General features: G+C 33.9%; 2 pseudogenes; one reads left to right on the top strand and one right to left on the bottom strand.

The window, feature by feature from the left end:
- Positions 1-1,397: 1,397 nt before the first annotated feature.
- Positions 1,398-3,138, bottom strand: LOC126689842 (pentatricopeptide repeat-containing protein At4g37170-like; annotated as a pseudogene).
- A 704-nt stretch (positions 3,139-3,842) lies between these two features.
- Positions 3,843-13,317, top strand: part of LOC126732684 (probable disease resistance protein At5g66900) — a 95,483-nt pseudogene continuing 86,008 nt past the window's right edge.

Raw genomic sequence — 13,317 nt, forward strand, 5'->3', positions numbered from 1 at the left:
AGAGAAGGATTATATATCATAGTAATAGAAACTATAACAGTGGGGTGTGGCAGCTGCATTTAATAGATCATGTAATATCTATGTTTTGCACGGATATTTAGATTAATGTCTTCTTATCATGTATGACAACAATGCAAAATCCAAAAGCCAAAGGATTGATGCTGTAACTTGTAATCGTATTTGATAGAAGTTAATAAAGTGCTAAGCTTGTAAACAAGCGCCTATTAAATTAATGAAGCAACATTCTGAAAGCTCATGATTCATGAGGCCGTTCATCTTTCATGATATTGCAATTTCTTAACAACAAGCCTAGCAAATGCACATACAAAATAGAAAGCTAAATCAATCTGGAATTCTGATAGAGTCACTTCTGATTGCCAGGTGCTTCCACTTTCCAGCTACATTTTAATAAGAAAATAAAAAAATTTCGCATTTAAGAAATAAATCAGGATTACTACAGGCTTCTTGTAAAGACAGGAGAACTATCTTTTAGAGGCTATAGATCAGTAGAATGTGAACTTGCTAAAATTCAAGCAATTAGTTACAGATTTGTTAAACTATGATAGAATTTAGGGCAGAAAATTATATTTGTACAAGAGAAATCATGCTAGCATGTTGCATAATGCAGTTACGATGATTCAAGGGGCTCACAAACCAGAAAATATAGAGAAGAGATAATCAAAGAGTTTAAAGAGGCTCAACTGGTTCTTATATCAACTGGCCTCACCCAAGGCCTTGATGAACATAAGGTTAGTTATCAATTATTATTACCTTCTGGAAACTGGAAAATGGAAGTCCATCAAAGCTTGACGATAGAGCGTACTTGCATAAGATGGTGTGGAGGTGCGTTTTATCCATAAAAGGAGCTGTGTTTGATTTGTAGTGTGGTCATATAGAGATGAAACGTTCATGGAAAATTTGATAAGCATTTTGACACCCAAGTTCTCGAAGTGGGTATCTTGGGATAGCGACCAAGATTTTGAAGGCACTCTTAAAATTTAGTGTAAAATCCAAGGCGGTATACATGCCAGGCTTCCATAGCTAAATAGTATGGAAGCTAAATAGTATTCAATAGAAACATGACACAACAGTTTTAACAAAAACTGTAATAATACTAAAGAAAGTGAAAACAGAAGCTACCTAATGCAAACAGGGACAATGGTGAAGAAAGTATGCTATCATATTTGCTTTAGTTCTTCAAGTACACCTCTAGCTAACTGTTGAAGCAAAAGGAAAACAACATTAGAAAAATTTGTGCTCTCCAGTAATTTGTGCAACCAAATCAATTATCAACATGAACACAAGAACAGGTAAGGTAAAGTGCAATTACTCTTCCCCCCCACCCCCCTTCTCTCTCTCTCTCTCTCTCTCTCTCTCTCTATCTCTCTCTCTCTCTCTCTCTAAGGACTTGTGGATCCACCATTGGACAACTCCCAACAGTCTCAGGAAGCACCACCAAGTCTTATAAGGGAAAAAATGAATAGTCATATATCACAAACACCCCAAGAAATGAATCCAGAAAGATTTGTAGGAAATGCACGTATCAGAGGAACATTATTCCACTCATGTTTCTGACATCATGTAGAGACGTGCCTTGGATCTTCAAGTGGCTTGAATTACCAATGGTCTCCACATGAACAACTCCCATCCTTAAAAGAATGGAACCAATTTGAATCCCTTTCTATTATGTTTCTTTGAACAGTGTATGAAATAAATTTAATGTCACTGTGGCAATGAACACAAGTTCTTAAATTGTTAAAATTAAAGCTTGATTGTTGTTCCTGGTGGAGTTGAAATGATTCCAAATGCAACTGCAAGCTTCTCACTGTGGTAGGAGAGAGAAGCCTGTATATATGAGCAGTAGCATAATTTTCGACCACAGGTATACATGCACCTCTCTCTAAATCTCAATCCAACTTAAACCTGGTTTCTTTACCACCCCTATGTCATCAATAGCCTTTCTAACCTTTGCCACTTGACCCCACATACAATCAGTAGACAGGGCATATAAGAAGCTGAATTTTCAGGTTCTATCTCAAATAATGCTTCTGCTGCATGCTTTACAAATTCAAAGTTTCCAAGAATTCTACAACCACCGAGTAGGGAAGCCCATAAGATCTTATCATGTTTCATGGGCATTTGGTTGATAATACTCTCAGCAGTACAAGCATAATGATCTGTTATGTGTGTTAATCCACCCTTTTCCTTTCATAAGTGGAAATATCCAAGTACTTTATCAAACTAATCAAGCATGAATACAAGCAGAAGGAAGAACTTAAGAGCCTCATTCGGTTGACCATTTTGAGCATTTCCAACAATCAGGGAAATCCATGAAACTAAATCTGGTCAAGGTATCCCTTTAAATACCCTTTTGCATTCTGAATAGTCGTACACTTTGAATACATATGAACAAGAGCATTTAAAAACCCTATCCGTGTCATGTGGCCATGAACTTGCTCGCCCAGGTCCTCTGCAACATGATCAGTACAAGCATTTAAAACCCAGCAAACATGAAATCATTAGGCCTAATTACCAATCTCATCAACACCGAGAACAAAGAAAATCCATCTTCCATAGTCCCATCCTTCAAGTATCTATCTGTCACTGCTGTCCAAGATACATCATCCCTTATCCACCATCTTGTCAAAATTTTGCCTAGTATCCTCTACACTCCTGCATTTCCCATACATGTCTGATAAACACTCCAAAACCGCCACATCCAAATCCAATGTCTTAATCTCATTCTGTAGAATTCCAAAGCCTCCTTAGGCCAGTCATGGTGAACGCGCCACGATATCATTGCCAACCACGAAAAATTATCTCCTTGCAGCATTTCATCAACCAACTTACTACCCTCTTTAAGCTTCCCAACATTTGCATAGCCAAATATCATTGAGTTCCAAGAACAAATCCTTGTTCACCCATATCATCAAACATGTTCTAGGCATCCACAATACTCTCACAATTGACATAGATATTAAGGAAACGATTATAAATGAAAACCCGGGCACGAACCCCGACGCTTTTGGCGTGAGCATGAACTTTCTCACCCTCTTGAAGTGCTGCTTGCCGGGACGTAAAGTTGTATGGAAGCAGAGGAGAGGATTGGTGAATTTGGTTAAGCGAGCGAATTGGCGGTCAAAAATTGAAACTGGGTTTTGAGAAAAGAGTGGCCCAACCAAATACTTAACCCACTTTCTCGTGCACGGTCTTTATTTGGGCCTAGCCCATTTTTTTGTCAACTCGTTAATTCTATTCTATGCAAAGAAATAAAGAACATACTGTGTAATGCGAAGGAGTTTCCAGTTTCCACAGTCAACGGTGTCAGTTAACGCGCTGAGACTCGGAAACTTCCTACATGGTTCGCCGGAGATTTTGATTGCTTTATTTTTATATTTTTTTTTTTTGTCTTTTACTGCCTCTTAATTCTCTTTCTTTTCCGCGAAAGAAGCATAAAGAAAATGTGAGAAGAAATTGAGGGGTTAATTTTTTTATTTTCGGTTCCGTTTCCTTATAAGCACAAAGAAACTGAGAAGAAATTGAGGGGTTTACATTTACTTTGTATTTCCTGTTCCGTTTCCTTACGAGCACAAAGAAACTGAGAAGAAATTGAAGGGCTTACTTTTACTTTTACGTACTTTTTATTTTCTGTTTCGTTTCCTCATCAGAGTTACAATGTTTTATAGTTTTTGTAGTATATAAGTGTTTATTTTGGCTTTGTAATTTTCAGGCTGCACTGCAAGTTTAGTTTACTTGTGCCGTGCTGCGCTATTTCATTTGTTTGAATAAAATTCTAATTCTTCCTAAAAAAAAAAAAAAAACAAAAAAACAAAAACAGAAAACAAAAAAAGAAAGCGAAGTTATGCCTTTGGACGTTGCAGGGGCTGCTCTTGGGGCAGCATTTGGAGAGGGCTTTGCAGTGTTACATGACACAGTTAAGGATGTGATAAGCAAAGCCCGTATGTTCAAACCCATTCTTAAACGCCTCGAATCCACGTTAGATCGTTTGGTGCCTACGGTCAATGAAATAAGACGATTAAGCGAACAACTTGAACTCCCAGAAAGGGAAACAAAGAGATTGTTGGAACAAATGGAAGAGGGAGAGAAGCTGGTTAGCAAGTGCTTGAAAATCCGGTGGTGGAACTACGTTTTCAAAGTCCAATACTCTTTCAAACTTGAAGAGTTGGACAAAGAAATCATCAGGTTCTGTCAGCTTGATTTGCAAGCACTGTGCACAAGGAATGGGTTGAGGACTTTAGAAACGGTGATCAGTATAAACAAGAAAGTGGATTCGTTCAGGGGCGTGGAGACACCAAGGGGGTTGGGCGGGGTCTCTGGACCCCAAGATTTAACAGTTGGGTTGGACATGCCAATAAAGGAGTTGAAGGCGCTGCTGTTGAAGGAGGAGGTGAAGCTGCTTCTATTGACTGCTCCTGGAGGATGTGGGAAAACCACATTGGTGAAAATGCTCTGTCAGGATGAAGAAATTAAGGGTACTTTCATTTCTTTTTTTTTTAGAAGACTTTCATTTCTTTTCTTTCGTCTTTATATGTGTGTAATTTTACTTTATTAAAAGGGAGAGTTTAAGATTTGTTTGTTTTGCTAAAATTAAAAATTTTTTTGCTACAAGTACGGAATAAATGTAAAATTTAGCTGAAATAGTATAATACAACTTATGAAAAACACTAAAAAGTGTATGTGGGATTTATGAATAGTAGTAAAAATAAGCTGAATAGTAAAATAAGTTAGAAAAAATAACCTTTGTTGAATACTAAGTATGCTTTGGGTACAGATTTTTTTTCTACGCATTTGCATTTGGCATTTCCAAACAGTGAGACCCATGCTATAGTAGCAACGCAATCAGTGGAATGGCATCAACTTTTTCACTAGAATGGCGTTATTCAGTGGGTCTCGTGCACTGTTCACTGGACCCACAAATCTCTTTATTCAGCAACTTTTTCATTAAAAATGACTCTTACGGTACTATTCACATATTTAAAAATTATTTTGCTACAATATTTTCAATTTTCAGTTTTCAGCAAAATAAACAGATCCAAACAAACCCTAAGCGTGCCTTTGCCTAGCACTAAAATTATATTTAAGTTGTGTTTTGCGTTTTTTTGGTCTCATGGCACTGTTCATGGACCACCAAACTCAACAAAACACAAATTTCTAGGTGAATTTAGGTCCCACAGTACTATTCACATATTTAAAAATTATTTTACTATAGTGTTTTCAATAATAAGTTTTCAGTTTTCAGCAAGTAAGCAGTATCCAAATAGACTCTAAGTGTTATAAAAAGTGTTATTAATTTGCATATTGTTGAAGTTATTTATAGAGCTAGCATGTGTATTTTTGTTAGGGCTGTATATGAGTTAGGCTTTGTTGAGTATTAATTGTTCAAGTTCAGTTTGACAACAATTATAAAATGTTTAAGCTTGGCTGGATCTTGAATCAAGCTTACAAACTATGTCTGAGCTTGAGCTTGAACTTGTTAAATAATCCGATAGCTTGAGCTTGAGCTTGGCTTAGCTTGATTTGTTAGTTAAGCCGAACTTGAGCCCAATATCAAGGCCAAAACCAAATTCCATAGCAAATTTTCTCAAGCTTGAGATCCAATACAAAGTACATTATCAAGCCAATATTAAGTATATTATCAAACCCATTTGGTTTAGACATGTGGTCCCAACTCTAATTAATTAAAGGCTTAGTAAAATATGAGTTTTTTTTTTTCCAAGTCCATATCATGCTTATTACCAAATCCCATAGACCAAGCTTAGGTTGGCTTGTTTTTTTATCAAGCCTTATTGATCACAAGCTTGTTCATGAAAGTTTTTTTACTTGGGCTCAGCTCGTTTATTAAACAAGCCTAAAATTACAGCTCAAACTTGGCTCATTTATAAACAAACAAACATAAACCAATTTTTATTGAGCCAAGCCCAAACTGTTTATGCTTAGCTTGGTTTAGTTACAGCCCTAATTTATGTGTGTAATGTTGTGATTGTGAACCTTGAAATGTGCCTCCGCAGTTGTTTTCTAACTACGTTGTATTTGGACAGACATGTTTGAGAACAATATTCTCTTTGTGAACGTTTCAAAAACTCCCAACGTGAAGGTCATTGTGCAGAACCTATTTAATTATAAGGATATGCAGCCTAAGTTTCAAATTCAAAGTGATGAAGATGCAATCGACCAGCTGTCACAGCTGCTGAATCATATTAGACCTAATCCTATATTGTTGATCCTAGATGATGTCTGGCTCGGATCAGAATCCATTCCTGAAAAGTTTAAGTTTGATATTCCAGATTACAAGATTTTAGTTACATCAAGAACTGCATTTCCAAGATTTGAATTTACATATCACTTAGAACCACTAAATGATGAAGATGCGATTACTCTTTTTCGTCACTCAGCATCCCTAAAAGAGGGGAGCACTTATATTCCACCAGAAGAAGATATCAAAAAGGTACTTTTGATATATATGCTTAATTTTATTTGTCTTATTTCCTTTTGCGTAAGGTATGTAGAGATGACTGAAGATATATACATTCTCTCCCTTCTTCTTCTTCTTTTACATAATACTTCGTTTAATTACATAATACCTTATGTACCAATCAAAATTATGTTGCCATACATACAAGACTACACGTACATTTAAGCTTTCCTTCATTGCTTGTTTGTTTTCCAATAACCCAACTATCTCCAGAACTAGACTAACAAGAAAGGGGAAAAAATTTGTCACCAAACAGTGTTTTCAAATTTCCAAACAATTAGCCCTAGAAATGGAATGAAATAGAAAGGAAATGAATGAAAAAAAATAATTTTAGAATATTCTTCTCTTCTCTTGTTTGGAAGTATTCTTTATGGGAGTTTAAGACTACATTTGGGAGTTCATGAGGGAATAGAATAGAATGGAATGGAATGATAATAAAGGAATGGAAAGAAATGAAATGGAATTAAGTAATATTGTTTAGATGTTTTAAAATAAAGGAATGGAAAAGAATGCAAATGAATAAAATGTAAGTAATTTTGTTTGGGAGTAACATAGAGAGAAATTAATGGAATCATTTTATAATAATATTATTATTAAACCCCTATTTTAAAATAAAATGTTGAATATATATGGTTATTTTGGGAGTTTTAGTAGAAAATTCATTAAATCTAATTTCATTCCCTCCTATTCCTCCTAATTTCAGGAGAATGAAAATTTAAGGTTTTAAGGGAATTATGAAGAATAAGTGTTCCCTCCTCCTTATTTAATTCATTCCTACTTATTTCATTCCCTCCTACTTAAACCCTCAAACAAGGGAATGGACTTTCCATTCCTTCCATTAAAACTCCCAAACAAGAGAAGGGAATGATATTATAAAATTATTTTCTTTATTCATCTTTATTACATTCCATTCCTTCCTCCCAAACGAGGGCTAAGTGGGAGAGAATTGAATGGGTAAGAAGGAACGCTTATTCCTTTCTATTCCCTTAAAACCTCAAATTTTCATTCCCTCCCCTAAATTGGGAGGAATGAGAGGGAATGAAATTAGATTTAATGATTTTTTTAATGAAACTCCCAAAAATACCTCTATATATTCAACCATTTATTTTAAAATAGCGGTCTAATAGTAATATTGTCATAAAAATAATTTTATTTCATTCCCTCTATATTATGCGCAAACAAGATTACTTAAATTCCATTAATTTTCATTCATTTTCCATTCTTTTATTTAAAAACATCCAATCAAGATTACTTAATTCCATTCCATTACTTTCTTTTTCATTCATTTCCCTTATTTAAATACATTCTATTCCATTTCATTCCCTTATGATCATGCCATTCTTTGCAAAAACTTACGCTGTAACCTCCAAACAATAACTGAGTTTATTTAGTTCCTTTAATTGCAGATAGTAAGAGGTTGTGCGGGGTTCCCACTGGTCCTTAAAGTGATTGGTGGCTCACTGTGTAGGCAGAAGGCAGAAGTATGGCATAGTAGACTAATGAATTGGTCTGATGGTCAATTTTTTTTCAATTCTGATACTGAGCTGCTTGATAAACTTCAAAATAGTTTAGAATTTCCAGATGACAAGGTCAACATCAAAAATTGTTTCATGGACCTTGGTTCATTTCTTGAAGACCAAAGGATCCCTGCTGCTGCCCTCATTGATATGTGGGTAGAATTATGTGAACTAGATGAAGATGGCATCCATGCCATTGCCATTTTGGAAGAACTCACCAATCGAAATTTGGCTAGACTTGTGATGGCAAGGTATGCGCGCTTATTATTTCAATAATATGATTTTCTTGTAGTGTGATCTCTTCATATGATTACTGTAGTTGCTAGTAGTAATATGTTATAACTTTATACCCAGCCATAGGCTGATAGGTCCAAATATTTTATCATGTCCTATGGTTTAATTAACTAATGATGGCAACTAATAATATGTAATTATGGTTTTTTTTTTTTTTTTTTTTTTTTTTTTTTTTTTTTACCATTGAAGATGTGATTGCTACAAAGAGCTAGAAATAAGGAAAGTGATGCCAAACTAGAGATTCCAACTACTTGAAAAGAGGGGGGTTTCAACTTTTATTAGTCTATACCCTTTTGTTGCTTGTTAGGCAGACACTTGAATTCATTTGTCGTAGATAGAAACTGATAGTGTAGAATTTTCTTGGTTGTCATTATTTTCTTAGTTTTGATAATGAAATATATATTTTTTATGTGTGAAGATTGAAGAATTTTAATGTGTTCTAAGCTTTTAATTTTGCCCATTAATCAGGAAAGATGCAAGTGAAGTAAGCTATTATAATGAAGACTTTGTCACACAACATGATATTCTTAGAGAGCTTGCTATGCATCAGAGCAGCCGGGAGTCTATAGGACAAAGGTCAAGACTGATTATTAACATAAGTGGAAACAATCTACCAAAGTGGTGGACGGAACAAAAACAGCAACTCCTTAGTGCTCGCCTATTATCTATCTCAACAGGTTAGCACATTTTCTCTCTATCAATGACACACACAAACACAATATGTAATTTACATATATTGATGGCTTGTCACACTGTATAACATTCTTTTCGCAGATGAATTATTCTCATCGAGTTGGTGCAACATTCAAGGATCCGAAGTTGAGGTTCTAGTTTTGAATTTTCATACAAAGAATTACACCTTACCTGATTTTGTGGAGAAAATGGATAAACTCAAGGTTTTGATAGTCAGTAATTATGGTTTCTTTCATTCCAAAATAAGCAATTTTCAATTGCTCAAGTCTCTACCCAATTTAAAGAGAATCAGATTAGAGAAGGTTTCAATTTCTTTGTTTTGCAATACCCTTGTATCGTTGAAGAGTTTGAAGAAAATATCCTTGTTTATGTGTAATATTGGTAAGGCTTTTGAGAATTGTACAATTCAAGTTTCAAATGCATTGCCAAATTTGACGGAGATAAACATTGATTATTGCAATGATCTGGAGGAATTGCCTGTTGGGCTATGTGATATTGTCCACCTCAAAAAACTCAGCATCACCAATTGTCATAAGTTGTTTGCATTGCCAAAAGAAATTGGAAAGTTGGTGAATTTAGAAGTGCTAAGGCTTAGGTCATGTACGGATTTGTCAGAGCTCCCAGATTCAATCAGAACCCTCCATAAGTTAAGCATTCTAGACATATCTAATTGCCTAAGCATTATGAAGTTGCCAAAACACATTGGTGAGATGTGCAATTTAAAAGAACTCAACATGAAAGGATGCTTGAGATTGCGTACTCAGTTTCCAGAATCAATAATGGATCTTGAGCAATTAAAGCTTGTGGTATGTGATGAAGAGAGGGCCAAGTTATGGGATCCTATCAAGGAATTCCTCTCCAATCTTGAAGTATTGGTGGCTGAAAAAGATATCAACTTGAATTGGCTTCCCAAATAATGAGTTCTGTGAATTGTTTCCTTTTGGAAAATGTAGTAGGTTTGAGTACGTTATGTCAAATGGAAACATGGAAAATCACTATCAATGCCATTGCCAATAGTAGCTACTAGTCAAGATAGTTCTCAACAAAAGCAATGATTATTTTTCAACAAAGAACTCAGTGTGCATAGTTTGTCATGGTGTTGGAGGATGTATACAAGTCACCACTGAATAATTATTCTCAATGGCATTGAAAGGATACCGGAGTATGTTGCCATTGGCCTTTGTTTTTCAAATATAATCTCTTAGAAGCTATTGATCCTGCTTAACCTCCTTCCTCCTAAGTGTAAAAAAAACTTTTGGTTATAGGGACAAGTAAAGTGGACTTCTACTATTCAATTGGTTTTTGTGATGCTTTCTCTGTCACTCACCATGATGGAAGGAAGGTGCTTGAAAAGCTGTATGTTTTTGCTAATGAAGGCATAATGATGTAAGCTTATACTTGATCATTGTTTTGACATAATCCTTTCATTTCAATTTTTATTATTGTAATATATGTCTCTCATGAACTCTGCCTTTACCTCTCTCTCTCTCTCTCTCTCTCTCTCTCTCTCTCTATATATATATATATATATAATATGTGTGTTATTGTCTTTGGTTTTTCTTTTTTTCCCCTATAAAGAGTATAAAAGTGGCAAGTCCCACCCCCCCTCCTCTCAAAAAAAGAAAAGCAAAGTTGGGGATTTGCTTTATAAATATCATGTACCCCAAGAAAAGATAAGTTAATGGCGTGAAAGAATAGAAGCAGATTAATTGAGAAGATCCTTGAGATTTGAGACATTATGTGGTAAACTTCACAAGCATCGTATCACTTACTACGGAGCTCAAGTTTCAATTATGTTTTAATTTCTGAGCACCAATTGAATCTCATTCCCTTAGTGCGATAGTCACTCCACAAGTATAAGTGCTTGTGGGGTGTGAGGGGTTAGAGTCAGGGTTCATGTCTCTAGAAGGGAGCTACACACACACACACACACACACACATATATATATATATATATATATATATATATATATATATATAAAGGTCATCAAAGCATATGAAAAGAAAACGCTTTATAAGGAAATGTATTTGACAAGGAATATTGCTATATACATTAATCCATTAAAATTCATTTAGTTAGTAGTATTTATATCAGCCAACTCATCATATGAAGGTTATGAAATTACATTAAAAACATATAAAAATTAAATCAGCAATTAATCAATATTTTTAAAAAATTATTTTATATAAATTAAAATATTCCAACAATAGCCTCACAATTGACATATATAGACATTAGGGAAACAATTATAATTGAAAATGCCAGACACTTTTGCGTGAGTGTAGACTCCCAAATAAGGGAATGAAATTTCCATTTCCTTCATTAAAACTTTCAAACAATTCATTAAAGAGCTCCACACATATACACTTTTTTTTTAAAAAAAAATAAATAAATAAATAAAACACTCATATATACTTAGATTAGGTTAGAGTGAAATTTTCATCTTGTATTAAAAAAAAAAAAAAAAAAACAATAGGGACCCGACTTTGTTCTCAACGGTGATTTGGATGCTGTGGAACTGTCAAAATAATCTCAGGCTTGGAAAAGGAAAGAGACAGATTGCGTGAGTTTGCTCTCCACAACACCTCCACGATTGCACCAATTTGGTGACAACCTACAAGCTGGCAACCTCCAGAAAACTCTCAATGCAAAATTAACTTTGACAGCACTCTTTTTCAATTAGAAAATTGTGCTGGTATTGGGATGATAATTAGAAATGAGTTTGTTGGGCTATGGTGGCATGACGGGCTCTTGAACTAGCTATGGAAATAGGTTTTGACCGGGTTATCTTGGAAGTTGACTCAAATCCTTATCACAGCACTTAAGGATGACTCTTACTCATTATCACACTTCGGCCACATTGCAAAAGATTTACAGTACCTTGCCTCTTATTTTTCAATTATAGTTATTCCCATGTACATAGGCATTGTAACATTGTAGTTCACTCGCTTGCGAGACTAGCAATTTCCACCCCCAATTCTAAGTCTGGATGGAAGGTGTACCACTAGACGTCGTTACTATTTTACATGCTAATTTTAACGACTTCCCTTAATGAAATTTAATGTCTTTCTTCTTAAAAAAAAAAAAAAAAAAAAAAAAAAAAAAAAAAAAAAAAAAAAAAAAAAAAACCTAGACTCAATCTATAAACTGAACAATAATAATTTTTTATTTTGTAACATTTCATACCTTTTCCCAAGTAACCAAAATTTAAAATAAAAAATCAAATATAAACATACGCTTGATGAGTATGAAGTGTAGTAATTTTTACTGTATTTTGTAGTTGGTTGTAGACTTGCGCAACATGCAGAAAAATTTAACGATTTTTTTTTTTTTTTTTTGTTAAGTGAAAATGAAAATAGTAGATGAAACTTATAAGTATTAGTTTTAAACCCTTCTTAAAATGATGTGATTATTTTCTAACAAATTATAATTGATAAAATATATTTGATTTTCTAAATTAAGCTATCTATACTTGTTAATTGATTTTTTTTTTTTTAATTTTGCAATTTCTTTTTTCAAAAAAACATAATGCATTTTACATTCAATTATTATATAAGACGATATATTGTGTAAATAAAATAATGTGCCGTTGAAATTTGTTTTCAATACTCCTTACAAACGATCTGTACTTTATATGTCTTGAATGACCTAAAAAATGTAGCATGTATAAGTAAATACATCACTTATATTAGAAAAAAAGAGAGTAAGATTTTAATAATATAAGAAAAATGTAATTTTTGTAAGAACCAACTAATGTTATGCTGAGAAGATGACATAATTGTAAATGAAGCATCTTTCTACACATCCTCTCTTCTCTTCCCAAAGTATCACCACAGTGGACCAAATGGATTGAAGTGAACTTAAATGTTATGCTTTAACTTTTAGATATTATACAGATTTGTTAAATGTTTGTAATGTTAGAATTATATCATTAAATGATTAAATTTATCATTTTTCAATAGCCTAATCTTTTGAGAAAATTGATAATTTAACAAGATATGAAAATAAGAGATTCTCAGTTTGCTTAGTGTGCATTTGGGTGTAGATAAAAAATTAAAATTATTTTACTATTCAGCTTATTTTTGTTACTATTCATAGACCCTATTGCACTTTTTGATACTATTCATAAACCCCATTGTATTATTTCAACTAATTTTTATATTTATCTATATTACTTTCAGTAATAATTTTTCAATTTTAGTAAAATAGACAGTATCTAACTACATCCTTAATATCTCCTCCGCCCCAGTTCCCATCTCATTTACAAAAACTTTTTTCATACACCTTCTGTATTGGGCTAAAGTTTGAAAGCCGAATGT

This window comes from Quercus robur, chromosome 6 (assembly GCF_932294415.1).
Source record: "Quercus robur chromosome 6, dhQueRobu3.1, whole genome shotgun sequence".
Classification (NCBI taxonomy): domain Eukaryota; kingdom Viridiplantae; phylum Streptophyta; class Magnoliopsida; order Fagales; family Fagaceae; genus Quercus; species Quercus robur.